Source organism: Myotis davidii, unplaced genomic scaffold, assembly GCF_000327345.1.
Source record: "Myotis davidii unplaced genomic scaffold, ASM32734v1 scaffold1488, whole genome shotgun sequence".
In the NCBI taxonomy this organism is placed as follows: Eukaryota; Metazoa; Chordata; class Mammalia; order Chiroptera; family Vespertilionidae; genus Myotis; species Myotis davidii.
This window is the reverse complement of record NW_006298871.1, coordinates 140,306-152,147: the sequence shown is the minus strand read 5'-3', so window position 1 is coordinate 152,147 and position 11,842 is coordinate 140,306. Positions and strand designations below refer to the sequence as shown.

Below are 11,842 nucleotides of genomic sequence, written 5' to 3'. Positions count from 1 at the left end.
CAGATCAAGGGTTCGATTCCTGGTCAGGGCACATGCCTGGGTTGTGGGCTCAATCCCCAGAAGGGGATATGCAGGAGGCAGCCAATCAATGCTGATGTTTCACTTTCATTGATGTTTCTATCTCTCTCCCTCAAATCAATAAAAACATATGTTTTTAAATATGTTAATTTTGATGTAGTCCCATTGGTTTATTTTTTCCTTCATTTCCCTTGTCTTAGAGATGCATCAGCAAGCATATTGCTAAGAGTGGTATATGATATTTTTCTGCCTATGGTTTATTCTAAGATTTTTATGGTTTCACAACTTACATTTAAGTCTTTTATACTTTTTGAGTTTGTTCTTGGGTATGGTGTAAATTGGTGATCTAGTTTCATATTTTGCATGTATCTGTCCAATTTTCCCAACACCATTTATTGAAAAGACTGTCTTGACTCCATTGTATGCTCTTGCCTCCTTTGTCGAATATTAATTGGGCATAGTGGTTTGAGTCGATTTCTGGGTTCTCTATTCTATTCCATTGATCTATATGTCTGTTCTTGTGCCAGTACCAAGCTGTTTTAAGAACAGTGGCTTTGTAATACAGTTTGATAAATGGTATTGAGATCCCACCCACTTTGTTCTTCTTTCTCAGGATTGCTGCAGCTATTCGAGGTCTTTTTTTTATTCCAGATGAATTTTTGAAACGTTCGTTCTAGATCTGTCCATTTAACCTTACACCTATTTGACCTCTGTATTGGGGTCTTAACAGTTTTGGCTGTGATAAGTGAAAGTTCTGAATACAGAGGCAGAACACAGCCTGCAAATGTTTCTGTCATGCTGGTCAGAACAACTCAGAGCCATACCTTTTTTGTTTCATTTTTAAATATATGTTTTATTGTTGATAGTATTACAGATACCTCCCATTTTCCCTTCTTTCCTACTTTCCCAGTCCCTACCATCACCCCCAGGTCTTCACTACCCTATTGCCCATGTCCTTGGGCTAGGCATATCCTATATAATAAAAGCCTAATATGCATATCGACCCAACGTTGGAACAACTGATGAAATGACCAGTTGCTATGATGCACTGACCACCAGGAGGCAGACGCTCAATGCAAGAGCTTCCCCCAGTCCAGCCAAGGCAAGTGCCAGCACCCTGATCAGCCAAGGCAAGTGCCGGCACCCTGATTACCCTGCAGGTCGCCCCACAGAGGGTGGTGACCAGCAGTGGCAGTGGGGAGCAGGGCTGGCCGGCAAGTGGGCAGTGGTGAGGGGTGGGGTCGGCTGGCAAGCAGCACCATGCCACCCAAGGTGGGTGCCAGCAGGGGACCCCCCCGATCACCCCACTGGTTGCCCCACAGATTGGCCCTGATGGCCAGCCAGGCCTAGGGACTCTGCTTGTGCACGAATTTTGTGCCCTGAGCCTCTAGTAAGTATATAAGTTCTTTGGTTTATCTCTTCTTATCCCCGTTCAGTCTATTTGCATATTACCCTTTTATTATATAGGATTTCCCAACAATCTGATATATCAAATGAATAGTCCAATGAAAATTCCAAATGAATAACCCAAGGTGTGCTGCACCAGCACGGCCTAGGACAATGATGGTGAACCTATGACACGTGTGTCAGAGGTGACACGCAAACTCATTTTTTTGGTTGATTTTTCTTTGTTAGATGGCATTTAAATATATAAAATAAATATCAAAAATATAAATCTTTGTTTTACTATGGTTGCAAATATCAAAAAATTTCTATATGTGACACGACACCAGAGTTAAGTTAGGGTTTTTCAAAATGCTGACACACAGAGCTCAAAAGGTTCGCCATCACTGGCCTAGGATGAATGTGAGGAGGGGCGGTGAAGGATTAAAGAAAACAGACAAAGAGGATTCAGCTGGGGCTCAGCAGATCTCCCATGCCTGGATGAGGACACAGAAAGATCCAGCCTGTAAACCAATGCTTTATTTTATAGTCTGATTAAAACAAGGGTGGATAAACATGAATACAAATGTTCTTGTTTTGGCAACACTTGATGCACCTCCCACAGACCATTAGCTACTTAGGAAGGAATTAGGGAGGGCTACAAGGTCAGGCTTAATTATGCTAGGAAAGCTCTGCTCTCCAGACTGGGACTTGTTCGTGGCCCTGCCACAGGTCAGCCTGAGGCTAGACCCTAGGCCAGTGATGGCGAACCTTTGGAGCTCTGCGTGTCAGCATTTTGAAAAACCCTAACTTAATTCTGGTGCCGTGTCACATATAGAATTTTTTTGATATTTGCAACCATAGTAAAACAAAGACTTATATTTTTGATATTTATTTTATATATTTAAATGCCATTTAACAAAGAAAAATCAACCAAAAAAATGAGTTCACGTGTCACCTCTGACACGCGTGTCATAGGTTCACCATCACTGCCCTAGGCGCTCCCTACACCAGGGGGCTGTATTAGAGGAGGTTCTCCAGAGAAAAGAACCAATAAGGTAGGTAGATAGTTGGATAGATAGACAGACATTTACTATAACGAATTGGCTCATACAATTATGGAAGCTGGCAAGTCTCAAACCCTGCAGAGTATGAAAATGAATAAAAGAAGTTTCATTTTACATGGGTCCGGAAGCTCTGAATGGGGAGCTCTGGCACTACTGATCACCCACCTCACAGACTCCTCTGACAGGAAGAAGCTTACTTTACTACTCCAGCAACAGGAAGGAAGGTTTTTCTTCTTGCCCAGTAATAGGCCCACCCAATGAGAAACTGCCATAACTCAACCAATGGGAAGCCACTACACCTCTACCTCCTATTTTCCTCCAATACACATTTTATTAATAACAGATCCTGGTAACGCTCCCTTTTTCTCTATAAAGTAATTTTCCAGTCCTCTGTTCTCTGGACTTGCTATGGTTTGCCATAGCTTGTATGTCCTGAATTGCAATTCCTCTGTCATTCCCTAATAACCCATTTTTGCTGATAAAATAACTCGCTGGGTTTGTTTGTTTTTAGGGTTGAAAATGTGAGTTAGCAAGCTGGATACTCAGGAGAGCTGATGGTGTAAACCCATTCTAAAGGCCAACAGGCTAAGGTTTGAGGAAGAATTAAGGGCAATGTCCCAGTTCACAGGCAAGAAGAATGCTCTCTTACTGACCCAGATGATCAGCTTTTTTGTTCACAGGCACAACCACTTCTCTTTCTCCCTTACCTCCTTTACTCAAAATCTGCAATGGTTTGTCCTTCACTTACTTCCTTGCCAAAGTCTAATCTCCCTCAGAACTCACCCGCAAGGCCTGGCCTGAAATTGGAGGACAGACATGGGGGTGTATTTTTCAGAGATTTCTAGAAATGAGCAACCCAGCCTCCCAGGCACAGAGGGGTCGTTTCTGGCTACAATTCATTTGAGGGTGAAAAAGCAAAGCCAGTGTCCTGGTAGTTTGTGCAGTTGAGCGGGGTATCTCAGGGAATCTGTGGAAACACATGGGGATTTGGGGATTGCAGACTGAGTGTTCCTGAAAGACTGGGGATACTTGGCATTGAGCTTTTTCTCCTTCTCGTTCTCTCTGCCAAGACAGCTGCATTTCTCTCCTACTATATCCCTCCTCCTCTCAGAAACTGACAGTGAGCAAGGACACATGCCTGCCTGCTCCCACTCTCTTCCAGACACACCCCCAGAGTCCACCATTTTTAGTTGGTGGTGTTCTCTCTGTGTATTTAGTCACAGTTTAGAGCTAAAACATATCATCCAATCTCCTCTTTTATTTAAAAAAGGTATATTGAAATGCAGACAGCAGAAAATGTTAGCACAGGCAGAGATGAGCATGACCTTGACATTCAGAGGCCCACTTAAGGCTCCAGTGCTTTCAGTACAATATCCCCGAGGCCAAAATGCTGCTAGTCCTCTAGACTTTGCTGTGTGTGTGTGTGTGTGTTTGTGTGTGTGTGTATTGGGGGCTGGGAGAGTGTGTGTGTTTGTGTGTGTGTGTGTCTGTCTGTGTGTGTGTTTTCGGGGCTGGGAGAAGACAGAGCCAATAAAAACTGCCACCTCCTCCACCCTGCAAGCACACACAGATTACAGACCTCAGCCAGCAAATCACTGCCGATGGGGGCCAGGCTGTTTTGCTCAGTTCTTCTTCCCCAGATGCTTCCTTTCACCCTACGCCCCTCACCCCCTCCTCCTCTGATGTCACTGACAGGCTCTTTGTGGACTGCCTCTGGAACTAGCCAAGAAAGTTTAGCCTGGATGAGGGCGTGGAGAGGAAAAAGGAGAGAGTGAAGCCCACGCAGACTGGGAACTTAGTGCTGACAGCCTCTGAGAGTTAGAATGTCTTTTCTCACATATTGGTTCATGTAACTCTGAAAAGCATCTGCAATAAGAGGACAACACAAGTGTTCTGTTGGTCAGGTGTCCCACTTGCGACACTTTCTAGCTGTAAAGAACTAAATTATCTGGGGGATGAAGATGAACAATACAGAGGACAGAAGATGGAACAGAAAGACCTATTGGAACTAGGATAAAAGGGAAAGTGGGATTTAGAATTGAGGGAGGCCTATTGGATCCAGGACAGAAAGGTAACCAACAGGTCAAACTTGCTCAGAAACAACTGAAAGAGGAGAAGCAGAGAAAGAGACATGACAACAGAAGCAGAGGGCCATGTGATGAGGTTGCTGGCTTTGATGATGAGATTGTTGGCCTGAAGCAAGGTGTCCCAAGACAAAGCATTTGGGCAGCCTCTAGAAAAGGCAAGGAAATTGATTCTTCCCTGCAACCTTCAGAATGAACATAGCTCTGCCTACACCTGATGTTAGCCAGTGAGATGCTGGCTAGACTTTTGACCTACAGAAGTGTATGATAATAAAGACAATAAATGTGTTGTTTCAAACCACTAAGTTTGTGGTCATTTGTTACCAATCATAAGAAACACATGCACTGCCCAGATGGTAAGTAAAGGATGCCACAATGGCTTCAGAGTCCAAGCTTTTAACAGTCATACCTTTTCTCTCCCTCCTGTCCAATCTGTCACCTATTTATTGGTTAGTATAAATTTTAACTCCTTCCTATTTTATTTAATTCATAAAACAATATATATGATATCTTTAAAACAATTCAGTGATTATGAAGTATCAATAGTCAATTCTTCACGCTTAGCCTTGCCCTTATATAAGCAATGAATGATCTTTTTATTAAGACCGTTATCATATGCTCCACTTTAATACAATTTGATTCTTTTCATTAAAAATCTATCTAGAACCGACAGATTTTTAATTTGTCCTTGGCAATAATTGTGTATTACATAAATATAGTATTATTATTATTAGTAGTAGTAGTAGTATTTAGCAACCGCTCACTTGTTCATAAATAGTCTCACGGATTTATTTGTCTTGCTGCACTCTGGGGCTGGCGCCAGTGTCTCCACCCTGGATTTGGGGCCCCATCTTCGAGCTGAAATTGACACAAAGCCGGCCCTCTGCAGTCCGAAGGTATCCGGGCCAGGCTCCGCCCCCACCCTCGAGGCCTCCAATCAGTTCCCAGAACGACCCCTCTCCTCGCCCCCTTCCCCCAGACATTCCAACTCCCAGGCCTTGTGCGCAGCTCAATCCTTTTCTCTGCTGAGAAGCTCTTTTCCTTGGGAACTGCCGCTGCCCTCTTTTAGCCAGTCTTCTTTACCCGCTACCCGCGCTGCAGGGTTCAGCGGGACAACCGGTGAGTGGGGGTCAGAGATAAATTATGGGCCATGAGAGGCCTGGAGCTGTCACAGGCCAGCCAGCCTGAGCGCAGGTAGTGGGCGGGAGAAGAGAGATGGGAAAGCCCTGGGAGGCTATCTGTGCGCTTGTGGGGGTCAGGGGGTTAGTGGGGCCTCTGCATGTCCCAGATGGGAGGGTGGCAGAGGTGTTCCATACAGGATTCCTCGCTGTTATCTCTGGGATCCTTCTCTGGTGTCTCCCTCTAGGTCGGCCTCTATTTCCTTCTTGCCACATCGTTATTCACCCTTGCTCATCTGGAGGCGTTGACCCACTATTTTCTTGTGATTTTTTTTCTTGTGCTCCACAGGAGCCATTGTGATTTGAGCTAAAAAGAACCATGGATTGAGGCGATGTTTCCTCCTGTGGCTTGTTCTTGAATTATTAGAGTATAGCCTGCCTCTTCATAATCCTCCCCCACCCCCTCCCCAAGGTTAAAGTCCTCACCTATCGGAGAACTGTACATGGGGCCCCAGAGTGTAGTAATGGGGGAGGGAGGTGCAAGGTACGGAGGGATGGCGGTGAGAGTGGGTGCAGGGAATCTTATGGAATATTTAGTCTGGAATGCATTTGGCCTTCAGGTAAGTGCTGAATTATACAGTTACCAGATAAACAGCCGTTAAACTGGCCTCTGAGTTGATTCAACCTGCAATGGAGGGAGAAATCCTTAAGTAAGGAGAAAATGATTTACCAATGGGACAGTCATGGAAACTATTGGAAGAAATGCATATTTAACTAGACATAAGAGACAGAATATATGTCTAGCTGACCATCCATCCTTTTATACTCCAAACTATTTACTTGTCAATTGATTCCATTTCAATACAGTAGTCCCTATCTTCCATTCTGTGGTTTCAATTACCTGTGGTCAAACCACGATCTGAATAGAAAACCATGATCTATTAAATAGAAAATTCCAGAAATAAACAATTTTAAATTGCATACTGTTCTGAGTATCATGATGAAATCTGGCACTATCCCTAGCCTTCTCAACCGAAATGCCTTGACCAAAAGATCACCGTCAGGTATCATGGTACTTGTGTTCAAGTAACCCTTATTTTACACATCAATTCTTTGCAATATGGAACTTGCTCCCCACTCCTCCCCTCCAGTAAAGGCAGAGAGGTTAGATGAAAGCCAGATTCTTCTGTAACCTAATCTCAAAAGTGACATCCCATCAGTTTGCTATCTGTTCATTAGAAGTGAATCACTAGTTTCAGTTCACACTCAAGGGGAGAGGGTTATACAGGAGCATGAATACTCAGAGCAGGGTTTACTGGGGGCCATATTAAAGGCTGCCTACTACAGGGCATATTAACAAGTAATGTCTTCTAACATTCTCTTACATGACTTCTGGGTCACATGGGCAAGAGTTTCCCTGGAGTATACACCAAGGCATTGAATTACGGAGTTATAAGATTTGTGTTCAACATTATTAGGTTATTTCCAAGCTGTTTTTAAATGTTGAGCCAGTCTGCACTCCTTTCAGCAATAGATGAGAGTTCCTGTTGTTCTACATACTTGTCATAACTTGGTATTATGAAATTTCATTTTTAGCCAGTCTGGCAGGAGTGAAATAGCATCCCCTGTGATTTCCATTAGCATATCTCTGATAAGTAATGAAGTTGACCATCTTTCCATACATATGTTGATAAGCTGTACTGCTTTCTCTCTGATAATTCTGGGCTTTGTGTGTGTGTGTTTTCTCATTTTCATATTGGGTCGTTTGTCTTCTTCTTATTGAGTCATTGGAATATTTTCTTTTAATATATATGCTGCCCAAGCAAGCACTGGAATGCTTTCTTTATATAAACTGAATGCTAATTAATCCTTTGTAAGCAATATATGCTGGAAATATCTGCTTTAAATTTGGTGCTTAGCTTTTCTTTCTCTGTATGTCTGTCTCTCTCAATGAACTAAGTTTTGAATTTTTATTTTAAGTGACCAGTACTTTCTTTTATATTTTTTCTTGAGAAAAATGATTTCTCAAGGTAGTAAATTAATTTTACTATATTTTCCTCTAAAAGATTTTATAGTTTTGCATTTGGCAATTAGTCGTATTTCACCTAGAAACGGATTGTTATATTTTCTATTCCATATGGGTAATCAATTGTCCCATCACCAGTGAGTGATCAGCATGAATCGAGTTTTTCATATATGCATAAATTTATTTTAAGCTTCTTATTCTCTTTCATTATCTATTTGTTTAACTGCAACAACACTAAAATTAGTTTTAACAACTATAGTTTTATAATTCTTGAAAGATTCTCCCACCTCTTTCTGATGTTTTAGCAATTCTTGGATCTTTGATCCTCCATATAAATATTTAATTAACAAAACAAGAAACAAGCAAGCAAACAAACCTGCTAGAACTTTGATTGGTTCAATATAACAATTTCAGGAGAAATGGCCTCTTTAAGATGTTGAATCTTTCCTCCTATGAGCTTGGTATATACTGCTATTTATTTAGCTCACCTTTAATGTTTTTTAAGGCTTTGTAATATTTTTCTCATTGCTTTCCTTTTTCTCGTTTTTGTTAAACTTATTTACACATACATTATTTTTATTGCCATTGTAAATGATTTATTTTATAAAAATTATATTTTGTACCTTATTATTGCTGGTGTGTAGAAATCTAATTGCTTTTATATATTGACTAGTGTCCTGGTGCACAGATTCGTGCACACTGAAAGGAAATTAATTGGGAGAAATATTTTAATATTGCTATTCACCCTTTCTCTATAATAGAAGTATCAAGCAAATTCAACAATGACAGATCAAAACACACATGTGCAATTGGCGCCAGCGAGAGCTTTATATGTATCGCACATGTGCGAGTCAACTTAGGTTTTTATATATATAGAATAAACTCGCTTAATTGGACCTGCTTTCTGATGTAGCTAAACTTTTGCCAGCAAAATAAAGCATCCCAACTTCTCTTTCAGGTAATTGTCAGCAACACAGCAGTAAATATCAACATGAAGCAGATTATTATTGTAGATCATGCAAGGAGAACAAATGGTAAAATATTTAGCTGTAGCAGTGTTTGACTATATTCTGCACAGTGAGAAAATCTGAAGTCATTTTCAAGGTCCACCATTTCTTACTTCTTTTCAGTCAGGTCAACACCATTTATTGAAGAAACTATCCTTTCCCCAATGTGTGCTCTTTGCACCTTTGTTAAAGATCAGCTGAATATGAATGTGAGGGTTTAGTTAGGGGCTCTCTTCTGTTCCACTGGTCTATAAAACACTTTTTATACAAGTACCATACTGTTTTGATTACTATAGCTTTGTAGTATTGAAATAAGGCACTGTGATGCCTCAATTATTCTTCTTAAGTTTTCCTAGGCTATTTGAGCACTTTTGTGCTTCCACATGAATTTTAGTATTTTTTTGTAATTTCTGGAGACAATGCCATTGGAGTTTTGATAGGGTTTGCATTGATCTGCAGATAGCTTTGGGTAGTATAGACATTTTAACATTATTAATTCAAACAATCTATGAACATAGAATATTCTTTATTTATTTGTGTCTTCGGTTTCTTTCATCATTTTTTATAGTTTTCAATGTACATCTTTTACCTCCTTAGTTAAATTAGTTTCTAACTATTCCATTATAAATAGGATTCTTTTCTTAATTTTCTTTTTAAATATTTTGTTTTTGGTGTATGGAAATCCAACTGATTTTTTATATTAATTTTGTATTCTGCAACCATATTAAATTTGCTCATTAGTTCTTACAGGTTTTCTGGTAGAGTCTTTAGGGTTTTCAATATACAAGATCATGTCATCTGCAGAGATGATTTAACTTCTTCCTTTCCATATGGAGGCTTTTAATTTCTTTTTCTTACCTAATTGCTCAGGATAAAACTTCCATTACAATGTTGAAAAGTAGTAGTAAGAGTGGGACTTCTTGTTTTGTCCCTGATCTTTAGGGAAAGGTTTCAGCTTTTCACCTTTGAGTATATTAACTGTGGGCTTGTGATATATGGCCTTTATTATATTGAGGTACATTTCTTGTATATCCAAATTGTTGAGAGTTTTTGTCATAAATGGATGTTGTATTATGTCAAATTCTTTTTCTGCATCTACTGAGATGATTACTATATGATTTTATTCTTCATTCTGTTGATGTAGTATGCACATTTGTTGATTTGCAGATGTTGAACCTTCCTTGCATTTCTGGAATAAAGCCCACTTGATCATGATCTATGGTTCTTTTAGTGTACCGTTGAATTCAGTTTGGTAATATTCGTGGAGGATTTTTACTTCTATGTTCATCAGGGATGTTGGCCCATAATTTTTTTCTTGTAATGTCCTTCGTCAGGGTAAGGGTAAGGCTCAAACAATGGAATAACTTTAAAAATAGTTTATCTTTATTAACACTCATCTTGCAGCTGTGCTGTTATTATCTATTTATTTTATTTTTGTATGATTTTATATCTCATAAGCTATTATATTTATTTAAACAGCAATTTTAACACATTTGCCCATGTATTTATTCTTTCCAGTATTCTCTATTCTTTCATATAGTTTTTGGCTCCTATCTGGGGTAAATTTCCTTAATCCCAAGGAACTCCTTTTTTTAGTTCTTATACTTCATTGCCAACAAATTCTTTCAGCTTCTGTCTACCTAAATTTTCTTTATTGTGCCTTTATTTTTGCTGTGTATAGAATTTTAGGTTGTCAGATTTTATCTTTTTTTTAAAACAATTCGCTGTGTTTTAGTTCCATTATTTCTTTTGAAAAGCCAACTGTATTATTGTTCATTTGAAAGTATACTTTATATCTGACTAATTTTCAATTTCCTCTCTGAATTTGGTTTTTAGCAGTTTGACTATGATGTAGGTATAGTTTTCTTTGTATTTATTCTACTTAAAGAATGTAGAGTTTTTCCATTTGAGTTTTGATGTGTGTTTTTTTTATCCCTTCTGGGACTTTAATTACCCACAATTCTTAACTGTTTACCATATATCATAATTCTAGTATGCCCTTTCTATATCATTCCATCTCTTTGTGCATCCTCCTTTCTTCGTGTTATTTTTGGATAAATTTTATTAAACTTTGTTACTGTTCACCAATTCTCTGGTCATTTGTATCTAATATGCTATTAAAACCAACTATAGAATTCCTGATTTCAATTATTATTTTTTTTATTTTTAAAGTTTCCGTTTTACTGAATTTTAAATCTATACTGAAGCTCTCCAGCCTTTTTTCTGTTATATGTGGACATACTATTCACAGTTAATAGAAAGTCAGTTCCTGTCTAAGAACTCAAGTGTCTGAACCACCTGTGAGTCTGTTTTTATTATCTGTTGTTTTCCTGAGTTCTTGGCAATTGATCCTAATTTTTAGTCTCCCTCTAAATTTTCAGTTGTATGCAGTATGTCATGAATAAAAATTATAAAGTTCTGGTTGATGTTATTTTTTCAAACAAAATTTTTTTCAGGGGTAGGGGCAAGATAAAGTACCATCAGATTAATTTCACACTATCAGGGGCTAGTTTTACACTTTCTTAATCTGGTCCACTCAAGTTTTTTCTTTTATCCAAGAGCATAGTCCTTATTCCTAAGGTGTCATTCTTATTCATACACTGTGGAATTTCTCATATCTCAACTGAAAGTAGAGTGTGTTGATAAGAATCATTTACTTCGGTGGAAGCTGACCTCCACTGCTTTATTCCCAGAACAGTGCAACTGCTGAAATGACTGTTCAATTGTTTTAGGATTTTAGCCACTATTTTCTGCAATTGGAGTGGAGGGTGGGGAGTAAGAGGGTGGGGGAGGGCCTCCCTGTGCATGCCTAGCTTTGGAGACAGCCAGTGACTTAAGAGGAATTTATACATAGATTTTTAGATTCACCTCTCTGAGATTTCTTCTTCTGTAAAGTTTTGTGCTTTGAGTTCCAGTGGTTTGGTAATCTGAAGCCAGTCAGACTGACACTTTCCACTTGGCCTCAGTTACCCTGCACTGTGAACTGGAAAATGCCCAAAGGAAAAAGCCATAGTGAATGTGGAGCTCATGTCTTATTTTCCTTCCCTCGAGATCAGAACTTTTCAAATCCTACTTGTTTTGTTGGCTCTTCAGAATCTTCCATTGTTTCCTATATTTTATTCAACTTTAGCTATTTTCA

The 11,842-nt window shown here is 39.3% G+C and overlaps 1 protein-coding gene across 1 annotated transcript in view; it reads left to right on the top strand.

The window, feature by feature from the left end:
- Window positions 1-5,530: 5,530 nt before the first annotated feature.
- Window positions 5,531-11,842, top strand: part of TCAF1 (TRPM8 channel-associated factor 1) — a 43,622-nt gene continuing 37,310 nt past the window's right edge. The window contains exon 1 of the mRNA XM_006774517.2: window positions 5,531-5,671. The gene's annotated coding sequence lies outside the window, so the exon portion shown is untranslated. The remainder of the gene's footprint in view (window positions 5,672-11,842) is intronic.